At 39.2% G+C, this 26123-nt stretch overlaps 1 protein-coding gene across 4 annotated transcripts in view; it reads right to left on the bottom strand.

The window, feature by feature from the left end:
• The window catches only part of GALNT1 (polypeptide N-acetylgalactosaminyltransferase 1), a 112659-nt gene that overhangs the window by 67310 nt on the left and 19226 nt on the right, over positions 1-26123 (bottom strand). For 3 of the 4 annotated variants that reach the window (XM_050307424.1, XM_050307397.1, XM_050307415.1), the window contains exon 1: positions 19036-19194. The exons of the other annotated variant lie outside the window; for it this stretch is intronic. The gene's annotated coding sequence lies outside the window, so the exon portion shown is untranslated. Of the gene's footprint in view, positions 1-19035; positions 19195-26123 lie in introns of those variants that run through there. 4 annotated transcript variants of the gene reach the window in all.

Here is a 26123-nt window from a genome sequence, read left to right as displayed (position 1 = left end):
TGACAGCTAAAGTGTATGCCATTACTTTTCTTAGCCTTGACCAATAGCTTGTTCATGAAACAAGCAATGGTTCTGGAAACTACAGCCATGCAAACAACACAGCAGCACCTTCTTCTCACAGGCCTCCCACTGCCTCCTCTCTTCTGGGGACACTGAGTCAAAGCAACACAAGAAGTGTATGAAAGGGACCAAGAGTGACTGAACCCATAAGGGTATTTTAAAGTAAACATGATTTTTAGAGATCAACTGTAAAATGTACCCCAATCCCCACCCCCAAATCAAGACCATTGCAAAGCTCATTGTCACACTGCTTGAGAGTACTACACTGCTGGAAAGCACAAGAAAAAAATAAAAACACAAGACAGTCGACTACATTTACCAGTGAAGTGTCTCCTGTCATATTCAGCATCATTACTAAATCTCTTTGGACTGTACGAAACAGTTTTTTCATAATTCAAACTGTACCTACACAGAATTGCTCAACACGAAAAAAAACCCAGCTATCTTTCATAACCTCACAACTGCTCTCCAGAAAGACATAAAACCAAATTATTTGCAAATCATGAGTAGCACCGCTGCCATTGTAAAGACAATAGAAATCTTTCTTAAGTATCATGATGCAAAACATTAGTAAGGCAATCAGCAAAGATGGTTTATTTTGATAGCATTAACTTACATCAGCTTTAAGTAGGAGCATGGAGCATCAATCCAGGCACGCTTGCCTTCAGTGGGACTGTCAACAAAGAGTTGTGTGTTGACTGCTGCGAGCTGGCAGACACCCTCTGCACCTTCTCTTCAGCCACCAGGAAACACTACCCTCATTGTTTCACAAGTATGCAAAGCAACCAGAAAGGGTGCGTATGGAGGATGTGAGCCACAGTGCAAAATGCATTAGACACCTCTCAGCTCCTTCAGTTTACAAAACATTTACTATGAAGGAACACAGAAGTCAAAAAAACAAGATTCAGTGTCAAGTAAAGTTTTTTGTTTGCACTGTTTTTTTATAAAGAGTGGGTAGTTTAGTTTTCCAGCAATACTTCTATTGTAATAGGCTATGAAAACAGAGACTGAGCTGTACTTCACTCTCAAAACTTCCACCTTCCTATCCTATACTGCAACAGTTTCAGTCTTGTCCTCTTGCTCCCTGCTCATGTGAGCTGAGGTGGGACCAGCAGCAGATGCATATCCCTAACACTACAGACAACACATTTCTTGTGTAAAAAGCACGGACTTTGGAACTCACTGACAACTCTTTACCAGAAATCACATGAAGCTCAGGAGAAATCAGATAATTATCTCTTGCTCTAACATCTCATTTTGTCATCTTCCTCAACAAATGCAAGCATTGACAACCGCCTTAAACCAAGCAGCAGCAACTAGGCAGAAGCATCAGCCCCTCCCACATGTCAAGCTGGATCAACCCCAACTACCTGTATAGGAGTGTGCATGTGCATAGCCTTGTACACAAAGTAGATTTCTTCATCTAGTTTTTATAAAAGTTGTTCAATTTCTGTTTTCCAAATACGGTTCTTTGCAAGAAAAAGTGTACATAATATGAACACTGGCAAACAAACAGAGGATCCCTTCAACTGAGAAAGATGGTCTGTTTCATCTTTTCTAGTCTTCCCTGACTTATCAGAAAAGAGTAAAAGTTTCCAGCCCCACTGAGGAAAAAACATCCTATTAAATTATGAATACAAAATAGTTAAATATATAATTACATTAAAATCAATGACAGCTGCCCTCATAAATTTTACGTTCTGTACAATTGCATGCCCTATGATCAATGCTTTCTTCCAACAGCAAAGCAGAGGGCTTCAGAAAAGCTGCCTGCTATATTCTCAGGTCTAATACTCAAATGAATAATTTGTAACATCCCTTTCTCTGATGTGATGCAAAAACCCCAGAAAGCAGGAAAGCTTACAGGTGGATGGCACAGGAGAACAGAGCTTAGGAAAAAAAATGTACATGATTTAGTGACATACCTAGAGTTCTCCATTTCCATTGATAATTACTAATGGAACTACAGAGAGTGAAATACCTACAAATATTTCCCATTACCTCAGATATGATCAGAGGGATTCAAAATTGCAAACACCCAAATATGTTGCTTTAATGGTGCTTAAAAGACTACAACCTCTGCCTTTCATGGGCCAAGAACTCAGTTTGCAAGTGGTAACAAGCCACTGTGGGATAATAAAGTTACAGCAGAGAAATACATATTCTCCTATATGCAGAGAAAAGGAACTACAGAATGTTCTACTTCTAATAAAAGGCTTAGATTTTTTGAGTTCACACATACACAGAGAGTATTATAGCAGGCACTGTAGCACATTACTTAAAGTGAAAAGAAGTGGGAGGGGGAGATATCTAAGCAAGATCCTAAGAACTGACATTCACAAGAGGTAGTACTTGAAATAAATCAACTGGCAAATTTGTAAAAGCAAATGTCAAATTTACACAGTGCTTCTCAACATTTACAAAGGAACTCAATGATATTAATATTTTCGCACAAAGATAATAAACAAAGTGCTAAGTGATAGAAAGTCCCCTAGGTCAAACCACTGCTCCACACATTCAATTATATCTCTTTAGACACTAAGAAATAATTTCTTCCAGCACTCTGGCATAAGAGACAGACTACTGTCCATTCAGCTCTATAGTTTTATTGCAAAAGAGATATAAATATTAGAGTTCTAAACCAAATCATTTGTGAGTGGTGTATACAGAGCTAAAAGAGGCCGTTTATATATTTAATGACTTAGGAACTGAATGAAAGCATAGAAAATGCTCACAAATCAAAAAGGAAGTAGTCTCTTGCAATATGTAATTAGCACTTGTTAATCAAAGAGGAAAATGAGAAAATTGTATTCTTGTCCACAAGCTGTTACAAAGTCCTATATTATCACACATTACAACATTAGTTCCCCAGTAAATAATGGAAATATTAGACATAGCTGTTTAAAAAGTGAGCAAGGATATCAGAACTCCAAAGTCCAAAATAACACACTGCTTATTAAGAGGACTTTAACTACGGGAGCAGTTAAGTTTACAGTACATAAAAGTAAATCTTTAGAAAAAAGTTAGCCTAGGGCACAGAAGTAATACATAGAACCTCCCCTAGGAAAAAAAGTCTGGCCTGGGGACTCAGTCCTTTAAAAATATTAATGCTCTATTTAAAACCAAAATTTTGTGGTGAGGGAAATAAATGGAAGCAAAGAGGGAATGGGTTTTGGCCTTCTGCCAGATTTAAAGCATTTTAGTAAGACTGTCTGTCAGTGTCACCAGGAGAAAACGTACCCAAACCAACAAACTGCTTGACTGAACATATGTCTTCATACACAAATACTAACCCTCCCACAGAAATTCTAGTTTTGGATACATGCATCTGCCTCCAGGCAAAGCTCTGCTGCTTGCAACAGTATCTGAAATTTGGCTGAGCTGACAAATGACTATCATTTCTCACTTGCAAGAGTAGGAAGATCACTTTAAACAAAAAAAAAGCAACACACACACACACACACACACAAAAACAAACCCCACACAAATATTCCATTCTTCTAAGTAGAACAGAGCAGACAAACTCCTTCTGGCTTCAGGTGAGATAATGGTCCTTAATTCAGGAAGTTTTGTTTACCACAAAGGAACACAGGAAACATTACGTTACCAAGTTTCCAAAACAATGGATTCAGTTAGTAACACAGATCCTAGTTTCTTTCTTGTCCCTTTCTGTAAAATCAGTAACAGGTAGTTGAAACAGAATACCGAGAGCTATTAACACTGTAATAATAAGGATGAGGAAACTGCGACAATAAGCCAATGAATTAGCTCTTCTAAAAAAAGCACTGCTGTTTTAATGCAGCCTTTGGCAAAGCAGCAATCTGGCATACAATTTCCCAATTCATGCTGCAAACCTTAAGGTTTCTTCCTAGGAATATCCTTATTCACTTGGTTTACTAATTGCTGAGTCAGTCAACTGTTTGCACTGTCTTTCTTTTTACAAGCACGAACCCAGAAGATACTTTGGTACGCAGGAAAAAAAGGTATGCAGTTGACATATACATCATGCCTAAAACAAAAAGGAAAAAAAAAGTCAAGAGTACTGAAAAGCAGCACTGCAGCTCAAGGAATGCATAGTAATGTCCTCTAGTCCCAAAGCATCCATCCCCACATTCCTTTCTGACATTTCATTTGGGTACAGGTTGGAGATAATTCAGCACAGAAATATAGTGCAATCCAGAAAATTTTGCAATCTATTTCACAATACATGCCTAAGGAAGGGAAAGAATGGCCAGGAAAAGACTGTTTACTTCAGCAACAGTGGCAGACTGGCATGCTCACTCAGCCAACAACTTAGTCCTTAAACTTTGAGAGTTGCCACTGTTCTTACACTAAATCTCACTAAATCGCATAATTACCACTACTATGTGATAATTATGTCTTCTATTTTCTCCAATTCTTTGGTTTTTTTCAGTTATTCTGTATCAATTTTTCACCCCAGTTTAAACACCCCTTTAGCAGCTGGCCCCAAAAACATTGTGAATTACATCATAACATCATGTGGGAAGGATTACCTGGCAGAATGCTTCAGAGTCTGAGAAATTTTCATTACTGGAAATCTCCATCAGTTATTCAGATATTATTTCAACCACGTAGCATTTTCAGTAACTGGAAAGATACCAGTTGTATGAACCCTTGCTTCCCTAAAATACCTGACTGATTCACGATTGAGGAATTATTCTCAATATTTCAAAAAGGGATGAAACAGTAATCTTCCATATAGAAGCTCATCCCAGTGTACATCAAAAGCTAGGCAGCAATATGAAAACATGCAGAATATTTCAGTTTCTAATAAGCTCCTAAAACCAAAATTACTGAAGTTAAAATAATGTAACAAGTAGGTTAGGTACTTGCTATACTGAAAAGAAGGTCAAGATACAGAGAACTATGACTTACAGAAGAAAAAATATGAACATTTTATTTGATAGCAGGTATACTATACTGGAGGACACTTCAGCAAGTAACAAAATGAAAGAAGGCACCTTTTAAAAATACAGTTAAAAACAATAAAAAAAAATTAATGCACTACTTTTGTTCAATCAACACTGAATTACTTTTATTCCTGATGGGAAAAATCTTTGGAAGTACTACACTCTCTTAAACCACTTATCCAAAAATGCTTAACTTGTCATTCAGAAAAGCAAGCAGGGAGTTTTCAACACTTTTGCACACCTCGTGACAGGCCAAAACATTCAGCTCCCAACTCATTTGTTCCCAGCCCAACTGTTTGACGAAGTCACATGCTTAGCAAACAACTTCTTAACATTTCCTCAGCTGAAAAGTATCAACTAACTTTTTTGTATAGGTTAGGAAAAGTATTATGTTTTTTAAAGACTCAAATTCATTTCATCAAACTAGAGAAGCAGTACCAGCTGAAACAGCATTTCTAAGACCTTCCTCAGCAACTGAAAACTTGGGGCTTGCAATTACCCTCCCTGTGAGGCTCCCACCAAAACATAAGATGATCCATTTGTCAAAATACCTGAGCTGGATTTCTATGATATGAGATATGAACACTTAGCTCCAAATTATGTTGAAAGAAAATAGGTAGAACCAACATATAAGTAGCATCTCAAGTGCTTCATCGTCTTCAAAAGAGTAGCAAACGCTTCTACAAAACAAGTATGCTCAAACCACTGATTTGTCAGCATTGCTCTTAGATTTGCACCAGAAAAGTGTTGCACACTTCCAGAAAGTAAGTTCTGAACAAACTCTAAATAAAAATTTGATGACTTATATATGATCCTTTCAGCAAAAGCCTTATCAACCTTCCAAATTTGTGGAAAAATTACATACAGAATGGAAAATTCAATTTTATTTTCCACATCATAACAACAACATTCTGCTTATTCATCAAGAATGAATACGGCAAAAAAGGTCTGTAAAAGACTATAGTTCAGTGCTATCTACAGTATATGTATGTAAAAGAAAATTACAAGTATTTAAAGAACATGTACATCTAAATTTTATATATGGTCCATGGTTTGGTCTACCACGTAACTTTTTGTTCAAAGGACAACACATCTTATGCAAATACATCAGCTGCCTTTCCTACCTCCCAAACAATTACTCCAACACACCCCAGGGCTACAGTGGTGTGCCCTATGCTGTAAATGAAAGCAGACGGTGTGTCTATTCTACATTTTACTGGGGTATATAAACTCATCCTATTTATTGTAAAGATCCCACTGGTGTTTTCCTGGAAAATAAATCCTATGTCAAGAGTAAATTTTACCCTTGTCAGGGTCAAGAGGGGCAGGAAGGAAGAAGGTTAAACAGATTTTATCATGCGTGACATTGGCTAGACAGACAAATCACGCTAGTCAAAAGTCTAACCTGCTTGCTACACCTCCATAACTGTCACTATTTGACAAAAGAAATAAGGAGATACTATTTAGCCATTTAGAATCATAGAATCATAGAATAGATTGGGTTGGAAAAGACCTCCAAGATCATCAAGTCCAACCCCTATTATTTAAATATTTTTATTATCTTCTAGAGCAAAAATTTACATTTTATTCTCTCTTGCCAATTCTTCTGTTCTCATCTCCTACGGGTTTTATATTGCCCAGTTACTGTCTGCCTTCATTTTGAGCCCCCCAACACCTTTAGACAAAGCACTGACCAGGAGACTCTTCAATACTGTTTGTAGTTGCAATAAATTAAAAAATTGAAAAGGTGAATGTCATTACTTCCTTCTCATTGATCAGTGCAGTTGTCCATGGAAGACCGGAGATCACAGCTTTAGTCTTATCAACAGGATTGTGTACCAGAGTTCCTATTAAAACCCCGTTCAGATGCTACCAAAGCCTCTAATTGTGACCCACCCTTAACTACTTTTATTCACTAGAAGATGTAACATCACTTGTGCCATCCAGTCCCAGTTTTCCTCAGTCTCAAACATTTGCTCTTTGAGGCAATTTGTTTCTGTAAGACCTTTCAACAAAGCAATGCTTCATTATCAGATTTTGTTTTATTTTTTAAAGCAGAGGCAGGGTAGGTGACAATGATGTTAAAAGTATGTCCATTCTTACATTAACACTTTATTTTAGCAACAATCAAGTCTCAAAACAACACATTCGGTAAATGCATATTGAACAGTTCCTTAGCAAACTGTGGAAACTTTGTTTCAGGGAGAAGAAACTACATGACCAACTACTCATTAATGCAACCAAAAGTTTAACTTTTACCACTATGTTCTTCTAAAAAAACTACTCTGTAGCAACAGCTGTCTACCTTTATATAATTTAAAAGAACCATCTGCAGTAGGAGTAAAACAAACTGAAAAAAAAGTTTGATGTAATGTTGATCCTTAGAAATAAACTACAGTCTATCTGGAAACAGCCCTTATTAAAACAAATTATCCTTCCTTGTGGAAAGTGGAACTTTGGGGTTGATCTCCCACAGAAAGCCCCTTGCTGCTGCCCCTTATGAGCTCTCCTGTATTCTTCCACCTCCAAAATGTCCATTCTCCACACAGTACTATGATATCTTCCCTGTGTCTCTTAATTACTTAATCAGCAAGAGGTATCAGAAGCTAGGGTTTGTTCCAAGGTTTAGCTGTGCCATCTGGTCAGTGAAAAGCTCATCTCACTGGTAAACTGGCAGGATAGAAAAGAATAGGTAACTGTTGAGTTGCCTTTCTTCCTTAGGATCAGTTTTCTCCAAACCTGGGCCAATTTAATATTTTAGGGATTTTTGCCCATTAAGTATGACTAAAAGCAGTCTAAAAATTGGAGGAGAAGAGTGGCACAGGGTGAGCATGACGGAGGGCTGAGGGTGAACAGAGCAGATCAAACTGTCTCAAAAGGCAAGTTTTCCTCTCCAGCCAAAGCAAGTTTTGTTGCCTGACTGGGGTAGGCATTCATTCAACTAAAAACACTCTTAGCTTTTACAAGAATGACTACCACAGGGCATGATGTCACCATATTTGACACAAGATTAGAAAACAGACAAACTGCAGGCAAGGAGCAGAATCCCAGCCAGTGCTAGTACAGCCAGGGAAACACCCCTCCCATCACTTGAAGACTGGACATTTGATCCATACAGATGCATCCAAAGCCAAGTGCTTTCAAGTTTTGTGTATTCACTTTTTGTGTATTAAAGTTTTGTCTTTAACTTTCCTCTCTCCTGAAGGATGCATGGAAATAAAAAACAAAACCAAAAAACTAAAACTTTCTTTTTGAAGCAGAACAGAAAACAGTATTTCTTCCATAAATCTTCATTTACAGTAGACACAAAGATTTTCAGACATATACACGGTTTTAAGATAGAAGCATCTTAAAATTTCCCTAGTTTTCCAGTTATGTTCCTTCATAAACACTCAAGATTTTATAAATACTTCATGATTTTTACCCCTCCATCTGAAACAAATCCCTTCTGGAAAAGAAAAATAATTCTTCAACAAGTTTGCATAAGACTGTCTAAAGTTCTCCTTTTTGTGTCTGAAAGTGACTGCTCAGTGCATTACAAATTTCATGATGCCAGAGTAGTAGCAGTTCTAGACACCACCAAAGAGTGAAACTAATCTCCTTTTCCCCCAAATCTAAGACTCAGATATGGAAATTTTAAACTTTTTGTCAGTTGGGTCACTGTGATCATTTCCTCTTCAACACGCCTGACAATAAATTGATTTCAATTTACTTCAAAAATGAGTCATTACTTTTCTCTTAAAGATGTCTTGTCTCACTCCCCTGGCATATCCTAGTTTACCTTTTTATGTAACAGTTTAATACATTGTTAAAACACAAAGAAACTCCAAGTTATTCAAAATATATTGAAATATCTCTAGTAAATTAAATTATGTCAAGAACTGACATGCAAAGAAAAACACAAAACTTTGCATCATTCTGAATACTCTCCAAGACCAGTACTGTAAAATGAACATTCTCAGCAAGCTAACTTTGAGGTAATTTCCTTCCTTTTTTTTTTTTTTTTTTTAAATACTTGAGTTACACTAAAAGTGATGATGTTCTGAAAAAGGTTGAGCTTCATTTTCAGACAGGCAAGTCTCTAAGATGTGAAACTATGTATCAAAGAACCCGAATTAATAGCAATTTCTATTACTTTGATTTCTTTCATACACATTTCTCCACTCGCACTCTTGAATCATTACCACATCCTTCTGAATAAAAATTAATGTTAGACCCAACCACTCATTACACACTCAAACATATGGAAGAAATGGAGAAATCACAAATTATGGAAAACTTAAGTTAGTATGCTACAACAGTAACTGATATGAGCTGTTTCAAATTAGCGAACATTTTACAAGTGATAGACAAAGAAGCAGTCTCTTAGAATAACGAGAAATTCTTCTTGGGTTTGCTCCATAGAAATATACCGTACCACTCATACCTGCAGATGGAAGCAGTAGTGAATCATAATTTCATTAGCCTGTGCAATAAAAGATAGTTTTATTATAAGAAACTTGGTATCAAATATTTTTACAGTCGTGGAGTTGAAAATTTAACTATGAAGATTGCAAGGTCAAACATTTGATTTGGAAATCAGTGCCTGACTTGCATGCTATTTAACTCTTCTGCATAGAAGTGACAATAAAGAAAGCCTGTTCATTTTAAAAACCATTCCATTGTGGATTCTTTGTTTAAAAGTGCTAATGATCCAAACTATTGGATTAGTGGAAACTAGTGACTGCAATTCAGTGCTATTGAACTCTACTGCAAATAACATGAGGTATTCCATTAAAAAAAAAAAAATAAAATAAAAGGTACTGTTTTTTCTGGCAGAAGCCAAGATGTTTTATGAAGTTTTCAACAAAAAGGAAAATGTGGTTAGAAGAGTTGTTAGATGCCTTTCAAATATACATAACACTCACAAAATATAGAGGAACTATTGTTTCAGTTCTTAGAAGTTCTTACTGTGTTTGCGAAAGCACAATTTTGGGGAAAAAATGAATAGTCACAATACTCTAAAACTGCATAAGAAAGCTTTAATATGGTCCAAAGCAAGCAAATTACATATTGTTGTACTTCTGCGAATCAGATCACAGTTGAGATTGGGTCAATTGGTTTCTTGACACAGCAGATTTCAAGAATTAGCTGCTTGCAGAAAAGTGATTAGTTTTCCTGGGCATGGAAAGACAAAATAAAATATATGATTTGAGAACTCTGCAATATCCAAAAGCAACTCAAAGAGAAACATGAGGAAGGAAGGAAGGAAAATAATGACTAGTAAACATGGGTCTTGGTTTTCTGGGTTTTAGAGGGTTAGTTTTTTAAAGATTTAACAAATTCAATACACAAGGTTACTTTGTTTCTTTTGGGGAATTGGTTATCTTAAATTTTTTTTTAAAATTAACTACTGCAGATATAAAGATTTTATGATTTAGAACTGCAGTGCAAAATTAGATACAGAGCCTGACAAGTATGTTTTGCTAGAGAAAAAAAGTTTTGTGCTGAGTCTACATACACAATCTGCTCATTGTATTAAAATATTTTAACCAGATCTAGTTTCATAGAATCATAGAATCAATTTCTCACTAGACTTCTAGAATTCTTCATGTTTTTTAAACACCCTTTTTCATTTGATGAGATGACACCATAGCAGAATAATGCGAATAATATTATGAAATAGCACTTGAATTTGTAACACCAAAAAAAAGGAAAAAATTAAAGCTGTACAATATGCCTTTTGAATATGCAAGCATGCAAGTTAAGATTTTTTCAGATGCTCTTGTCAGAGTAACTCTGATTCTGATGTACTACATTTAGGTATCTATCTTTCAACTACACTTTCACAAGACTTGATGAATTGTTTAATATTTTCTGCATGAGCCTGTTAGTGTTATTGGACAATGATGATAACAATTTTTTTCTCATTCTTTAACATTTTGTACAACCAAGCAGTATTTCAACTACCAACATACAACTTATTTTAGACTTGATAAAATATTAATGCAGCTCCCAGCAATTCAATGAATCTATTCACAGCTAAACATCAGATACAGATTTTAGAGCACAAAAAAACCTATAACGAACACTATTTTTTTCTAAAGCTATATTAACAATACTTTTAAGTACATTAGTTATTTTGAAGGCTAGATTATCAACCATCTACTTCTGGAACTCTGTGCAGCCTAAGCTGTCCTTAAAGATGATGTTGATCTCTACTGTTTGAAACTACTTTAGTCCAACGTTCATAAAACCTGCAATACCATACATTAAAACCTATTTGAAGCTGAAAAAAAACCCTCAAACTAAAGCATTTCTGATGAGTATGTCATCTAACATAGCAGCAGCTGCCCCACTGTTCTGCTTTAGCAGGGAACTTGAGCTTTTACAAAGAGTGAAGAATTCCTGGGCATCCTTCCTGTCACATTATTCTCTCTATTCATTTCAGCACCCAAATAAACCAGAGTAGAAGTTGAAGCAAAGGGACCACTGAGCAGCTTGGAGTTTTTCCCCACAGCTATCTCAGACCACGTGTCCAAACGGTTACCAGGCTGTTCTTTGAAGGGGACAGATAATTACATTAAAGTCTCAAGCAAACCTAAGTTTAACTTACTGGACTTTCCTATCCTATCTGAAACCCTTTCTATACTAAAACAGTACTGGAGCAAGGAGCAGGTCACAGTAAGAATCTGAGAGAATCTGAGAAGACTGTAAGAAGGTACAAAGAGTGTATAATTTTTGACAAATATTACGGCTCCTGGAAGTGGTACTGTCCTTTTCTACTCCCTAAAGTTATTGAAAAACTTTGTATTTTTCATGCCCCTTCTGAGACTTTCATTTCACAAAAATAAACCACAAAATCAAATATTTAGGAATGTCAGCATGAAAAAATACTTCAATTTTATAACCATTCTTTGCAGGCAGAGAGCCTTAAGGGGCAAGTTTTATTTTTCTTGAAATATAAATTTAAAATAAATGTATTTAAATCATAGTACCTCTGCTGCACTTTTAGGAAGCTTAGTATTTGTTGTATGCTGTGTGTACATATCCTAGCTCCAGAATTTGAAGACTCAAAACAGAACACCTTTACTAAACTGTTCCTTATTTAAGTACATATATTTCTTAAACTTCTGAACAGAGAGTACTGAAGAAAAAATTGTTATAGTATGTTGGAAAAGGGATGAACGAAGTTACACACTGCTAGCAGGGGCAGGGGTTTTCTTAGCTATTCTAAGTGGACCTGTTATCTCTTTGAAACAGGACTGCTCTGGTATGCTGTCTTCAACCATTTTTCAAAGATAAAGACAGCAGACATTTATTTCATTCACATGACACTATAGACAATAGAGTTTAAAACCACAAGCTGGTCTAAAAAAAAAAAGTTCTGTGAAAAGGCATCCTTAACTTCCTCATGACAAACTCACCAACTGGACCTTCAAGGTAGTATTCTTATCAGCAGAAACTGAAGTAATTCTTTACAGAAGCATTGTCTGGAAATAACAGTGAAAGCTGAGTTTTGCATCTAGAATTAGGATTCAGCTTCTGTGTTTGAAAAGTATATCAATCCCAATTACCTTGAGTACATAACGAACTGAAAATTAAATAAATCCATTAGTTTAATTTTAACTTAAATGAGTCCTTAAAGATACTTTAAAAATGCCCCATCAGTGACTGCTCTCTCTTGAATGTATTTAATGCAGAAACATAATGAACAGGATACGCACATAAGAGCCTGGGCTGTTCTTAATGCTAAATTATTCATAATGGTAATCAAACTGATGAATGTCACCGAGTGAAAACACAACTCTGATCAGCCCTATTTTTTCCCCTACAACTAATATGCATTTGGACCATCTGAAGATTCAGATGTACCTTTGGTATGGGTTTTTCGTTTTAAAAAACCCTATCACCTAGCAATGACCACATAAAATTACATCTGTTTGTTACCCACTTTTGGTTGGGGTGAGAAACAGCTTTATGCTTGATCTTAGTCCTTGCTCATCCTGGTCACAGTAGTTAAACTCATTTTAAAATACTGTAGTGGAGACATCTGATTAAGACCAGTACTAAATACCTCTTTCTCTTTACAGACATTCATGGTCATTTGTTCAGTTTCTCATTTTGCTTTTCAGTCAGCTACTGAATTCAGTATCTAATGAGCACTTCCAAATCTCTCTCGACATACTGACAAGTGATTCCAACCTGTTACCAGTATTCTCATCCCCTGGTTTGTTCCTCACATCCCCTGGTTGGTTCCTCACATTATCAATTTCCTTTTAATTTTCAGCGTAATTCTAATTATCATTCACAGTTTGCACCAAAGTATTGCTGGTATACAGAGCACAAGCTTAAAAGGTATGAAAAACTCTAAGGTAACAATGACCTGTGGCTGTGGGAAAAAAAAACAGATTGGGATTCAAGTTCTTCAGGTTCTGTTGGCCTTTGTCATGGAATCACAGAATCAACTAGGTTGGAAAAGACCTCTGAGATCATCAAGTCCAACCCATAAACGTTGTCATGTTGCGCCTGTAAAATGAGGCTAGTATTCCTGCCTCCTGTAGAACTACTTACTGTGAGATATTTATGCACTGTGTTATTATCATCATTCCCGTGGCTGACAGGAAGCACCAGCTGAAACTCTGGAATCTATTCTAATGCACTGTAAAAATAAAAAGTCAAGGAACATGTCATACCCTCTTGCTTGCCTTTAACAAGTTTTCACAAGCAACTTAGATGTTGAATATCATTCTGACTCAATTGTTCCACTTAACCAGGATGACAAATTCTGTTTTACGACTTCATTTACACATCAGGAACTCTCTTACATGAAGTTATATTGGAATTCAACATGAAAAGAGTGCTGCATCCCATTACCAAAAAATACTATTTCTACAAAAAATGTTAAGAGTTTACCTGCAGTAAGAAATCCCATCCAAAACATAATTTCTAGAGATTCTAACACTTGCACTGCTTAACCAATATTAGTACTAGTGAAAACAAAGGAGACTTTCCAAAACATTTACAATATTACACTGGCTTACAATTTACAGGACAAAGTCTTATAAAGCAAGATGAGAATTATAGAACAAAAGAGTAGTTCATACATTCTGCCTACAAAGGATGCTAATGCTCTTTCAGCTAGACAGTAAAACACTGAACTGGCTTATTTTTTGGATAAGTATTTTGACAGAGTATAAGTTTCTGAAAGTTGATACCGGCATGGCATGAGGGGAAAAAAATTATGAAAACATTTTCCTCCTTAATTAGGAATGAATTTCACAGCAGCTGTACATTAGCTGGTCCCAGAGTTGAATTTCCACAGCAGCCAATTGCTGCTGCTTTATACTGTTCTTCACTAGCAGTAACTTCTCACAGGAAAGCAAACACAAATGTCTTGAGGACCACCAAGTTACACAGAACAGCAACACAACACATTGTTCAATATCCCTACCTATACATTTCTTTTAAATGCTGGAAAAGATTCGATAATAAAGGAAAAACATGAGCTGAAACTATCAATGTCAGTTGCTGTGGTCATTAAACACAGATTCCGGTGAAAAGGCACCATTACAAAGCTCTGATTGTTGAGGCTAACTTTAATTCCAAAGACACAAAACTGACTACTCTAATGCCAAAAGCAAATACCTTGGTAAGAAAAAAAAAAGTTTTGAAGCTACTTCCCAATCAAGTTCCATACCACAGTTACCTACTACTTAAAGGCAGAAGAAGTGAAGGGGAAAAAAAAAAAAAAAAAGAGAGTTGTGTTGGGTTTTTTTAATAATTGAAAATAAAACCCTGGATTACAAAAGCAAGGGTGGTAAATTCTATCAAGAGACAATTTTGGGAAACTATCTTGCCAAGGGTACCTTTTCTTAACTAAGCAGGTCTCCAAGCACATTTGCTTTCAGTGACAACTGAGGTTATCAACTAGACACACCTTTCAATGTTGACTGCACAGTTCCATTAGCCCTTCAAACAAAGACACAAGGAGTCAAAATCTTATCTCCTACAAGAAACTACAAACCATTACTCAGTAATGTGCATAGTCCAGGGCTTTAGAATTCAAGTTATTTCTCTCTCCTGGATTATAAAAAGACCTTTATGTGAACCCAATTGTAAGAATGGCTCAGTGAGTTGGGAGTTACTACAGCAGCACATGTGTGAGATATTTATGCAGTGCTCAAAGTCACAAGATTCCAATTTAGCTGAAAGTAAATGCTGCTTAAGAACCTTCATATTTCATAGTGCAAAACCGTATTTAAGTAATCAAAAAGTGAATAATAGAGCAGTTAGCCAGCTCTTTAATACATTAGCTAAAAGTATATCAATTCCATTGATTTTTAAAATGGGCTGATTTCACATAATGGATTAAGCTCACTAGAAAGGCCATAAATGGGAAAAAATGCTTTGCCAGAATTAGTGGAAGATGGTGTCAAAATGCTTTTGTGACAAGCATACAGTTAAAACATTTTATTTGGAGATGCTAAATTTAGAATACTTCTGTCAAGAATAGACCTGGTGCTAACAGTTGAGTAAAAGCCATGATTTCAACACTGCAGATATATTTTGCAGATTCCAGTTACATTTTGCTTTAAATATTTTATTTCTACCTAAGAAACAGGAAGCTTGGACTATGAATACGTAATCAAACTTCAACACGGCAAAAGGTTAACAACAGGATGTTTCAAGGATCCATAAAGCAAGCAACATCTAAAGGTACTAATTAATGAGCTGAAAAAGAAAGTAGAAACCTTAGCACTTATATAGGTTAGTACAGTACACAAGACCAAAAATGTAACCAACTGGAAGCTAATTGACCATGATGTACAGGTAATACAGTGTCAGACAAAATTTCACATTAATAAATGCAGAAGAAGTGTCACTGCAACTTAAATAATTATTAGTATGGTCAGCAACCTTCTAAATTAAGTAGGCCTAGTATAAACAAGAGGATTACAAGCATCCCTGTGGAACCCAGGAAAGATCTATGCTCAATATGAGAACACTACTGCTGAAAATTAAAAATATCAAGATTCAAAAGCAGCAGTGGCAAGCATTAGCAAAACTGTGGTATCTTCATATAAAATTAATGTTTCATTCTTAATCATTACCTGAAAAAGGCTGCTGTAGTATAAGATTAGGAGAAGAATTAGAAATCAAATACGAAGATTCACAAAGCAAAACATGAAAAACCAGTAATAAAAAGACTAAACAATGTAAGCAGAAGAGAAACACTTTAATCCCCAGAAATAAGGATGCTGCTCAGTGAAAGAGTATATAGTTCAGAGGTATGCTATTGTGATACAATACATAATTAAATATTCAAAGCTATCTCTAGTGAGTCCTTATTATAAACAATCTGTCAATATTCAAAGAAAAATAAAAAAATGGACTGAGATGAGGAGCATCCCATTTAAGGATCCAAGCCTAGTTTTATTAAGCTCTGGTGCAAGACTCATTCCACAAAAGAAAAATTCAACATTTGCCTCTTTTAACACTTCTATCTGTCATGAACTATTCATTCAGATGAACTCCAGATAAACCCCCGTGTCACAATTTCAGTACTAAAAGCACCATGCTGACTATGCAAGGGAGGAGGAGGGCACCAAAAAACCACCTTCCAAACAAACTTTAAACATTAAGATCCTAAAGAGCAACACCGGAATGAAAAACATGTGCTATAACTTGGCCTGAAGGACAGCACTACATACTTTCAGCTTTTGGGTATAATTTAAGACAGATACAAGAACTCAAAAATTCTTGATAAAGTGATCAATTAGGTATGAAACAGCACCTTTTTAAAAAGCACAACAACAACTGCTAAAAGGTATTTTAATGCATCTTACACACACACACACAAAGTAAATAGTTCTATTTGAATTTGTAGGCTGTTCCTTTTCCTTACAAGCACTGACAGTTCCCGATACAGATCAACTTGCATCTAGAGGTGTTTCCTGCACTTCCACACAGAAGCCACTTAAAGACACAGGCTGGGTAAGACTGCAGAGCCAAAGACCATACCATTTTGGTCCCATGAATCAAACTTCTCTGCTAGGTGGATAGTCTGAAACTTATGTGCTCTAAAATAAAAATAAAAAAAAAATCACTACAAATATAAAATGCCAAATCTGTCAATAATCTCTTGCTTCTTGAACTAAACATAATGTAAATTGCATTCAAAGGATTTAAGTATTTGGAAGTACTCAATTCTTGGATGAGTGTCCCTTGAGCTACATTTTGTTCTTAGCCCAAAGACCAAGATTACACTCTTTCTGTGACAGGGAAAAGAAAAATATTTAACAAGTTTATAGTTAACATATAGATTATCAACACATATGCAACAAAGACAGTAGGGTATGATTTCACTAAAGTAGCAATTTGTCATTGAAATTTATTCCAAAGTACCTCCACTCTTTTTCTGTATAGCTTATCCCTGAACTTATTTGAAAAAATCCAGTATGATTTTTTGAGATGATGAGGGGGGAGGAATAAATCTTTGTATAAAAGTGAAACAGTACCACCTCACCACTAGGCTATGCAATGATTGTCACATGGTATTTTTAAAGCATTTCCATGACTTTCATTAGTGTCTTTGAACTGCCCTATTCCTATAGGAACAAGGTATATGAGAAATAAGGTATATCCATTCATGCAGCTTACAGTTCTGAACAGACAGCCAGCATCCAGGAATAGTCCATGTGTTGTCACTATCACCTTGATCTCAAGGGTGGCTTGTGTGTGGTGTCCTTGCCAGGTATCATTTGTATCATTTTTCTTAAGATGACCATGCTGCCACAATCTCCCTATTTGACTATATTTGCCTCTGATGTACATTCATGTTTCACAGATCAGGCTGATAAAATGCAGCAAAATCAAATTCAGAGTGCTAGCAACACCACTCAAAAAACAGGCCAGCATCACAGGAGGACACAGACAAAATTCCAAGTCACAGAAAACGACGAAGCTTGCACTAGAAAGTAAAGTGCTCTCCCAATATAAGCAATCCTTTGTATTTACAAGAAAAACAGCTTCTGCGGTGTTCCAAGTGTTCAGAGTAGCATGATCTTGAATGCCTTTGCAAAGGAGCGAAGTTGAGAGCAGCAGTGTATAATAATACATGGTTAGTTACATAGTTTTGGTTTGCACAGCTGTTGGCTATGTTCATTTAGAGTTCATGTAGTGCCAACATCATTTATATAAACAGAAGACTGTTTCACTCCTGTTCATCGCCATAAAAGTTATTTCTCTCAGCAGCTGCTGCACAAAAATCAGTTTCTATTTCAGTATCTCACCCAGTAAGTTTACAAAGTAGCAGGTTCTAGAGTTTGCTAAAACCAAGCAGGACCTAAAGAAACTTGCCTGGACTTAATAATAAAAGGGGAGCGGAGGTGGAAAAGGCAGATGACACACACTTCTGCTTTCTTGAAGTGGAAGGAGGTAGTAACCCTCTGTTAACACGGGTAAAGTCACATGAAAAACAAGTTCCTGTAGGCAACCGCTTGGAATGAGTCTTAGCTTCCCCGACCCTCCTCAGCTTTATGAATTAAAAGGAAATAAAATAGGGCTGATCCGGATTCCAGCAGATAAGAGAAAGACTAAAATATTAGTCACATGTTACATAATAAACATTAACTGCACGAACTTGATACGACAGCGGTGCAGAGGTAGAGCCGGGGATGCTGCCCTAGTACTGCCCCTCTGCACACACACACACACACACACACTCACAGGCACGCTGCCGGAGGCTGTGACACACAGCAGCTCCCGACCCCTGGAAGCAGCAACAGGACGTCCCCAGTTCCCCCGGCCATGGAGCACCTCGGGGAGCCGCCGGAAGGCAGCCGCGGGCTGTGTGTGCCTGTTTCCCCCGGCGGCTGCCCCCGGGCAGCACCGCGGCGAGGCCACCCCTCTCGGAGGAAGCAGCGATCGGCCGAGGCGGCGGCTCCCCCGCGGGCGGACCGAGAGGGAAGAAGCCCGGCGCTGCCTAAACTTGGCGCTTCCCTTCCCCCGAGCCCCAGCGCGGGGGGAAGCGGAACCCGAGGCGCCCGGAGCCCACACTCACCTCGGCCCTCCTCTCCGTCGCTGCAGGGCGGGCGTCGGGGAGAGGCGAGGGGCTCCGCCGGCCCCGCCTGTCACCGGGCGCCCGAGGAGCAGAGTCCAGAGGGGTAAATCCTCCGGGCGGCGGCGGGGACGAGCCGCGCTCCGCCCGCTCGTCGCGGCGGCCGCTGCCTCGCACCAAGTTGAGGCGCGGCCGCCGCTGCCGCTGCGCTGCCGGCGGCGGCCGCTACGGCCACGGGGAGCCGGCGCCTCCGCTCGCCGCCTCGCCCCGCGGCCGGGGGAGCAGCGCCGCACCGCCGCCGCCTCGGCCCCCCTCTTCCTGCGGCTGCCGGGAGCCGCGCTCCGGGCGCAGCGGCGCGGTCACACGGAGCCCCGCGGAGGAGCCGCCGCCGCCTCCCTCGGCGCCTCGGAACCCGCAGCTGCAGCCCCCCGGCGGCGCCCGCCCCGCATGCCCCGCGTTCCGCCGCTCCCGCTGCTGCCGCCGGCGGCGGCGCCCCCGCCCGCTCTCCCGCGCACCACCGCTGCCGCCCGACCCGCTCAGCGCCGCGTCTCCATCACCGGCGGCGGCGGCGCGGGGAGGCGGGACCAGCGAAGGGGCGGTGACCGCCCCTCTCGGCCCCGCTCCGCCCAGCCGCTGCCCCGGATGTGCGGGGGTCGCTGCGGTGGGGTGGGGGTGGTCGCTGTCGCGGGCGTGCCGATACCTGGCGAGGTCGGGGACTGCCGCCCACCCCCGTATAGCAAAGCCGGCGGGCGCCGGTGCCCTCGGTGCCCGCCTGTCGCCGTGCGGGGGGCGCTGCTCGCTTGGGCCGGTTCAGGTCCAACACGTGTCGCCCTGGGGGCCCCTGACTGAGCGGGGTGTGCGCTGCTTCGTGCACGGCACTGTGCGCTGTGGGTGCGTGGCCGCCGCTCGGGTTTGCGGCTGCCCGTGGTGTCTTCCCTCGGGTCTGTAGCCGGTGGGCAGGTGTGGTGTTTTCCTGTTTCATCCCTGCTGCGCTGGCACCTGCTGCACCCGCGGCTACGTGTGCCTTAAAAGTAGGTTGGGGCTTGTGAGGACGCACGAGAACCGCGTGGCACCGAGCTGTCCTTCCCACGCCTTGAGATGGGGGTCAGCGGCAGCTCCCAGCTCCTTGCTGGGCCACGGGTGGCTTTGGCACAGCTTGGGTACCGTCACCGTGGTGCTCCAGCAGCGATGTTGGGACTCATGGCCGAAAGATGTTGCAGCGGATCATTAGGCTGCAGCAAGCCTCTTCTCATCAGTGGGCCCTGGGCAAGGCAGCAGCAAAATATTAAGACATCTGCCCTAGAAACATGTTTGTGGACTAAGATTATTCAATATAACTAGAAAATTACTTACCATACACAAAACCACACACCCCTCAAGATATGTTTTTGACACTTGAATTCTGGAAAGTGTTTTATCATCTTCCTACTCTTAAATTCAGCTTTTTACAGCTTATAGATCAAAGTTCATATGCCCTCTTTAGAAAAGTCTAACTAGCAAAGTTTCAGTGAAGAAAACACTGGGTTTCCTTGACGAGTGAATCTTAAGTCTCTGAAGTGATGTACAACTTTAAAGAGGTATTTGTTTACAGAACCCGAAAAACACGCTGTGCTCATTATGAACGTTTTTAACGAGTTCCTTGGCAGAAACCCTATATTCAAAATAGAATTTAAACAGGGAAAGGAAAAAACAATGTGCAGACAAAGTTAGGTGAGTGCCAAACACGTGTCAAACTGATGCCTCATAATTTTGTGGGGAATTTTGCTGGTGCTTCCCTTTATTTCTCTCTTTAAAGATGTTTCTGTTCAGTCGCTGACTGGTACTAGCCCTTTACCCACCATACACTGCCACTAGTTCTATGGTATTTTTATTTTTTCCTACCGATTTTTTTTTTAGACTGACCTTTTTATTCTGTTTGCCACATATACAGGTGCTATTTGCTTTTGCCTCCTTCGGAAGTAACTTAGGCCTCTTTTAAAGGCTCTTAGGTTTTCAAACCATTCATTTGTGATGCTTTTTCTTCAGACAAAACCAGAATCCTCATATGCCCTTACAGATCTGTTGAGGAGGAGTATTTAATTTGCTATGTAGCATACACGATCCTGTTTCTCCATATATTTTGGTGTATATTTTGAAGCTGTTTCAGGCCCAATCTCTTTAAGCAGGAGAGTGCCAGGCAGCAGCATGGTGGTTGCACTTGAACTCCATCTGCGCCTGCTCTCTCCTCACTGGGGAAAAGTCAAAAGTGCAGGATGGATTCCTGAGGAGACACCTAGCCAGAGTGAGCTGAGGATTAGACTAAAAGGGGATTTGACTAATATTGACAGAAATAGTTTGAATAAAAAGCATTTTGAAAAACACTTCAAGTTATAGTCAGGTGACAGAGTCAACATTCCTATGAAAATACCAAGGTAGCCAGTGCATAAACAGTAGGACAAGGAGGCATTCTTAGCCCAGCACAGGGCTCTCACATGTGTTCACCTTCAGTAAGCTGAATGGGATTCCTTGTGTGCTTAAACAACTTAAATGTTTGAGCTTTGCTGTATTGCTCAGCTGATACACTGAACAGGGAGTGTGTACTATGACAGGTAGCTTCCCTGTGAGATGTAATGCACACAAAAGCTATCGAGATACTTTCATTTAGCATTTATAGGCTGGGGACTGAATATGTGTGTGCTTATACATGGGCAGATAATATAAGAAGTATCAGGCTTTCCCATGCAAAAAAACCCGTGTATTTTCAGTTTACACTATATGTTTGAGATTTGTTGTATGCAAGCAGCTTAACACTTGTTCTGTTATGATTGATGATGCTGTAGGATATATCCCAAATCCCTCTGGTGCAATGCCTTTATTACACCTTGATTATCTATTTTATTACGCTGCAACCAAGTCCAGGAAATTCACTTAGCAAAAACATTATCAATTTCATGAAAAGAAAAAGTCAATGCAATATGTCTGTATACAGCGAAAGACACTTTAAGAAGTTATATGAATTTACTAAACCATGTAAATAAAAAGATGTAATTTTGGAGTAAGTCAACTTTCAAAAATGTAGTCTATAAAGACTACATTTTTTGGCATTTGTATTAAGAGAAGCGTACTGCAACACTGCTAAGTCAACTTTGTAAATTACAACTGGAGGGATCTTTTAAAATATGTACATCTCCAAGACATGAGATCAATGAAATACAATTTAAAAATCCTTGTGATAGTTTGTAATTATAGTCCATGGAAGCCTTCTGATTTCATGAGACTCTCAAATTCCTCTAACCTACATGCTGCAAAGTTGCCTGGATGGGAGAAAGACAAAAAAAAAAAAAAGAAAGAAAAGAAAAGAAAAGAAAAGAGTATTTTTCTTTCTTTGGTTACATGTTTGCCCAAGCTGTGCCACTCCTCTGATGTGCCCAGAACCCCACAAAATACCAGGTTTAAGGAAAATGTAGAGGAGAACCTCCTGTGTAATTTGTATTGTACCAGGCATTAATGGCACAGTTAAGTGCATAAGTCTCCATCCTACATCTGCAGCCCACCTACAGCTGCAGAGAGGTGAACTGAGATTGACCAACACAAATGCCAAAGCTACCAAACTCTGGGCAGATGAGGAACTGAAGTTCAGACTACCTACAAGGTAAACAGAAGCATCAGTGACCAGATCCCACAGACAAGGTATGTGTCACCATAATTCACCTCAGCAGCACGGCTCAGTGTCATGAGGACAACAGCCAGGAGCAGCCTTGCCAAAGAATCCTCACAGAACTGGAAATAAAGTGTTCCCCAGCTGAAGCAGGTCACTGTGTCAGGATTTGGCAGTTTGCTGCATATGAAGCAGCATCCCACTTGAACTGAATGCACAGAGGCAGCACATTAGTGGAGGTCATTTGAACTCATTCAGTATTTAAATGATGCTTAGAAATCTTAGAAATAAAAAGTACACTTATGTGCCAGATACAGCCAGTTTTGTAAAAAAGAAAGAAATATGTAAACACTGTCTTCATGTCAACTTTGGGGAAGTGTTTGTCTCACCAGAGCTAATTGCCAATGAGGAAATTGGCATTTATTGTTGAGGTTGTTACAAAGGGTGTCATAAACTAACTTTATTATAGCAAATGTTGAACTGTATTTGCATTATTTCCATTGCATCGTCTTTGCTTTACAAGCTGTCTGCAATAGCTGTTCTTGGAAGGTCTCCAATAAAACATTCTCTTTGGGGCTACTAACTGCAAATAAGATTAAAGCTTAATATGTCTGGTAATCAGTTTTCTTTTAAAGAGTGCAATTTGATTTCTTATGGTCAGTTGGGATCCCACATATCCTCATCTCTGTTTTTCAACTTGCTGTTCTCAATAACCAAAAAAAGCAATTTGCCAACAGATGTCCTTTCACCAATTTTCCTGAATTGGAGCGTCATCTGAGAGGCACTCATACACAGCTTCTACTCCAGGATCCCAGACTTCTGTCTATTAAATGCAACCTCCTTTTTTTTTTTTCCTTTCCCCTTGAGCCTGGGCAAGAACGAAGTGCTTTATGTCCTCCATTTGTTCCCACGACATGCAGTGAATAAAGATGGGAAAAGCTCCTTAGCTCAAAACCAAACAACAGAAGCAGGTAATCTCTGTACTCCTCACCCAAATAATTGATTTGCTCCAAGAGAACTGTGGCTGTACTGAGTAGATTTTTTTCTTGATAATAACAAAAACACCCTTTGGGGCAAATGGCAAAAAGAAAGAGAGAGCACCACAAGAATGTGTCTGTCTTTCATGAACCCAATCTCACCTCCCAGCTGATCTCACCTGACTTGTAAGGCTGGGAGACAAGGACAGCTGGGATCTGTGCTGATACCCAGAGGGAGGATAAGGACAACATCTCACCTCCCAAGGTGAGGAATGCAAGGGACCCAGCACTCTCACTTCCCGTGAATGTTCCCTGAGCCCATAAGCACCTAGCCCTTGTCTGCTTTGCTCCTTTGCTGGAAAGGACTAGAGGGAGAACAGGTCTCCTTCACACCACTTCTTCCCCTTTATTGGACTGGAACTGGGATGCTATCTTGTGTCTGAGAAGAAAATTAAGGACACAGAAACAGTGAGACTGGACTGGCAAAACTGGACTGGGTAAGCCTAGCTCTAAAGATACCATGTTGGTTTGACAACCTAATAATTATTAAATCATTTGGCACCATGGGCAAGCTGAATAGCAGCCACATGGTGCTACTGACATCTATGATGTAATATTGTACCACAGAATGGTCAGGAGTTGTAGGAGACTGTGAATTATTAAGCAAAGCATTTGGTAAAAGAGAATGCTGTTTGTGACCCTTGCAATTTTTTTTTTCCAATATTTCTAAAATTCATCTTGACTGATACTTTAGTCTTCCTATTGGGCCTCCTGGAAGAAACCACCAGGGGATAACAGTGTTAATTCCTTGTTAAGGTAGAGTTTCTCAAATTACAACCCTTAAATTTTTAGTTTTGCTAACTCTCCTATTGAACAGGAGACCTAGAGAGATTGTGGTGTCTCCCTCACTGGAGATACTCGAGAACTGTTTGGACGCAAACCTGTGCAACTTGCTCTAGGATGACCCTGCTTGAGAAGAGAGGTTGGACTAGATGCCCCACTGTGGTCCCTTCCAACCATACTTCTTCTGAGTTCTGGGGTTCTGTGAAAACAAGCTTTCAGATAACATCAGGGTATATTTGTCAGCTTCGTTGTCAGAGGTCCAAGAGGATTTTAAAAAGTTTGCCAAAGTAGGAAGTTGCTTCTAGATATAAACATTTCAAAGAATGTAAACACCAGTTTTCAAAATGTTGTTAAAAGGTTTTGGCAGGTATGAAAGTGCTTCCATTTCCATCTACATTAAACCTGGAACATATTCATCACTCTTACACAGCCTGTTGCTATTCCGTATGTCATACTTTGTTTTGATACTTATTTCTAAGTTCTGTAACAGGAAAAAAAGTGAGTCCTGTGTTTTTTGGACAATTTTGTCACAACAGTGATATGTTTCAATATACTTAATCCACAGCTACAAAATGTGGATGTTTAAAAGACAAAAGAAAAATAACTATTATATTTCATACAAATATACATGTGACTGAAAGGACTGAAGATTTATCACAAACAGCTCCAGCTTTTACTAAGTAGTCGTATTCTGGAAGAAATCTAAACGCGCTTTCTCCAAAGAAAAATAGAAGTGGCCTGAGGGCAACATAAAGGTATAGCAAACTTCTAAAAGATTAAGTCTCTGTTTTATTTTTACTGGAATAACTTTATGATATGGATAAATAAAGACAAGATATAATTTTATGCAGCCACTTGAAAGTTCATAAGCCTGGCTAAAGCAACTTTTCATGAGCAATCTTAAAAAACAACAGTAAAACTAGCAACTAATATCTTTGCCTGATATACTGTCAAATGTACACGATAGTAAGATCTAACACTACCCATTCTCCCTGCAGATGGGATCCCAGTATTCCTATTTCAGCAGGATGTTTTTGTCACTGACTTAAAAATAATAAGCGATTAAAGTGAGAGCAGATACTAAATGTTTTCACATAAAAGCCTGTCACAGATTTCTCACCCAACTGCTTCCATCTATCCTTCACTATTTACCATCACCGTTCACACAGTGGGCCAGCAATACAATTTTTTGCCAAGTGTGAAACAAGGCAATTATGTAGGGGATGCTGGAAGCCACTTGGAAAACAACTGCTTGAAGGAGGCGGTACCTTCTGAAAAGCGACTGTAGAAGTGGCTCCTGAGGCTTCAACTTTGTATCCTGATGGCTTCTTTAATAAACAGGCTCTGTTTACCACATGCAGAAGAGAAAAGGAGAGGAAATGGGCTTTCCACAGACAGGTCTGCAAGTACCGTCTGCTTCACACACCATAGATTAGGCACATTAAAAAGGTTGAATTCATCAGTGTAGAGATACACTACATCATTAAATTATGCCTTCAGTGACAACTGCATAGTCCATTTGCCTTCAGCAGGTTTCTAGTGGAGGCAATGACTGAAACTTAATAAACAGTTGTGTTAGGAAACTGCTATTTCTTATATGCACAAGCAGTAGAAGAAAGCAGGAACTTTTTTTT

Source organism: Myiozetetes cayanensis, unplaced genomic scaffold (assembly GCF_022539395.1).
Source record: "Myiozetetes cayanensis isolate MyiCay16 unplaced genomic scaffold, myiCay2020 scf1, whole genome shotgun sequence".
Lineage (NCBI taxonomy): Eukaryota > Metazoa > Chordata > Aves > Passeriformes > Tyrannidae > Myiozetetes > Myiozetetes cayanensis.
Note: the sequence above shows the minus strand (reverse complement) of the source record. Positions and strands in the feature narration are given on the sequence as shown.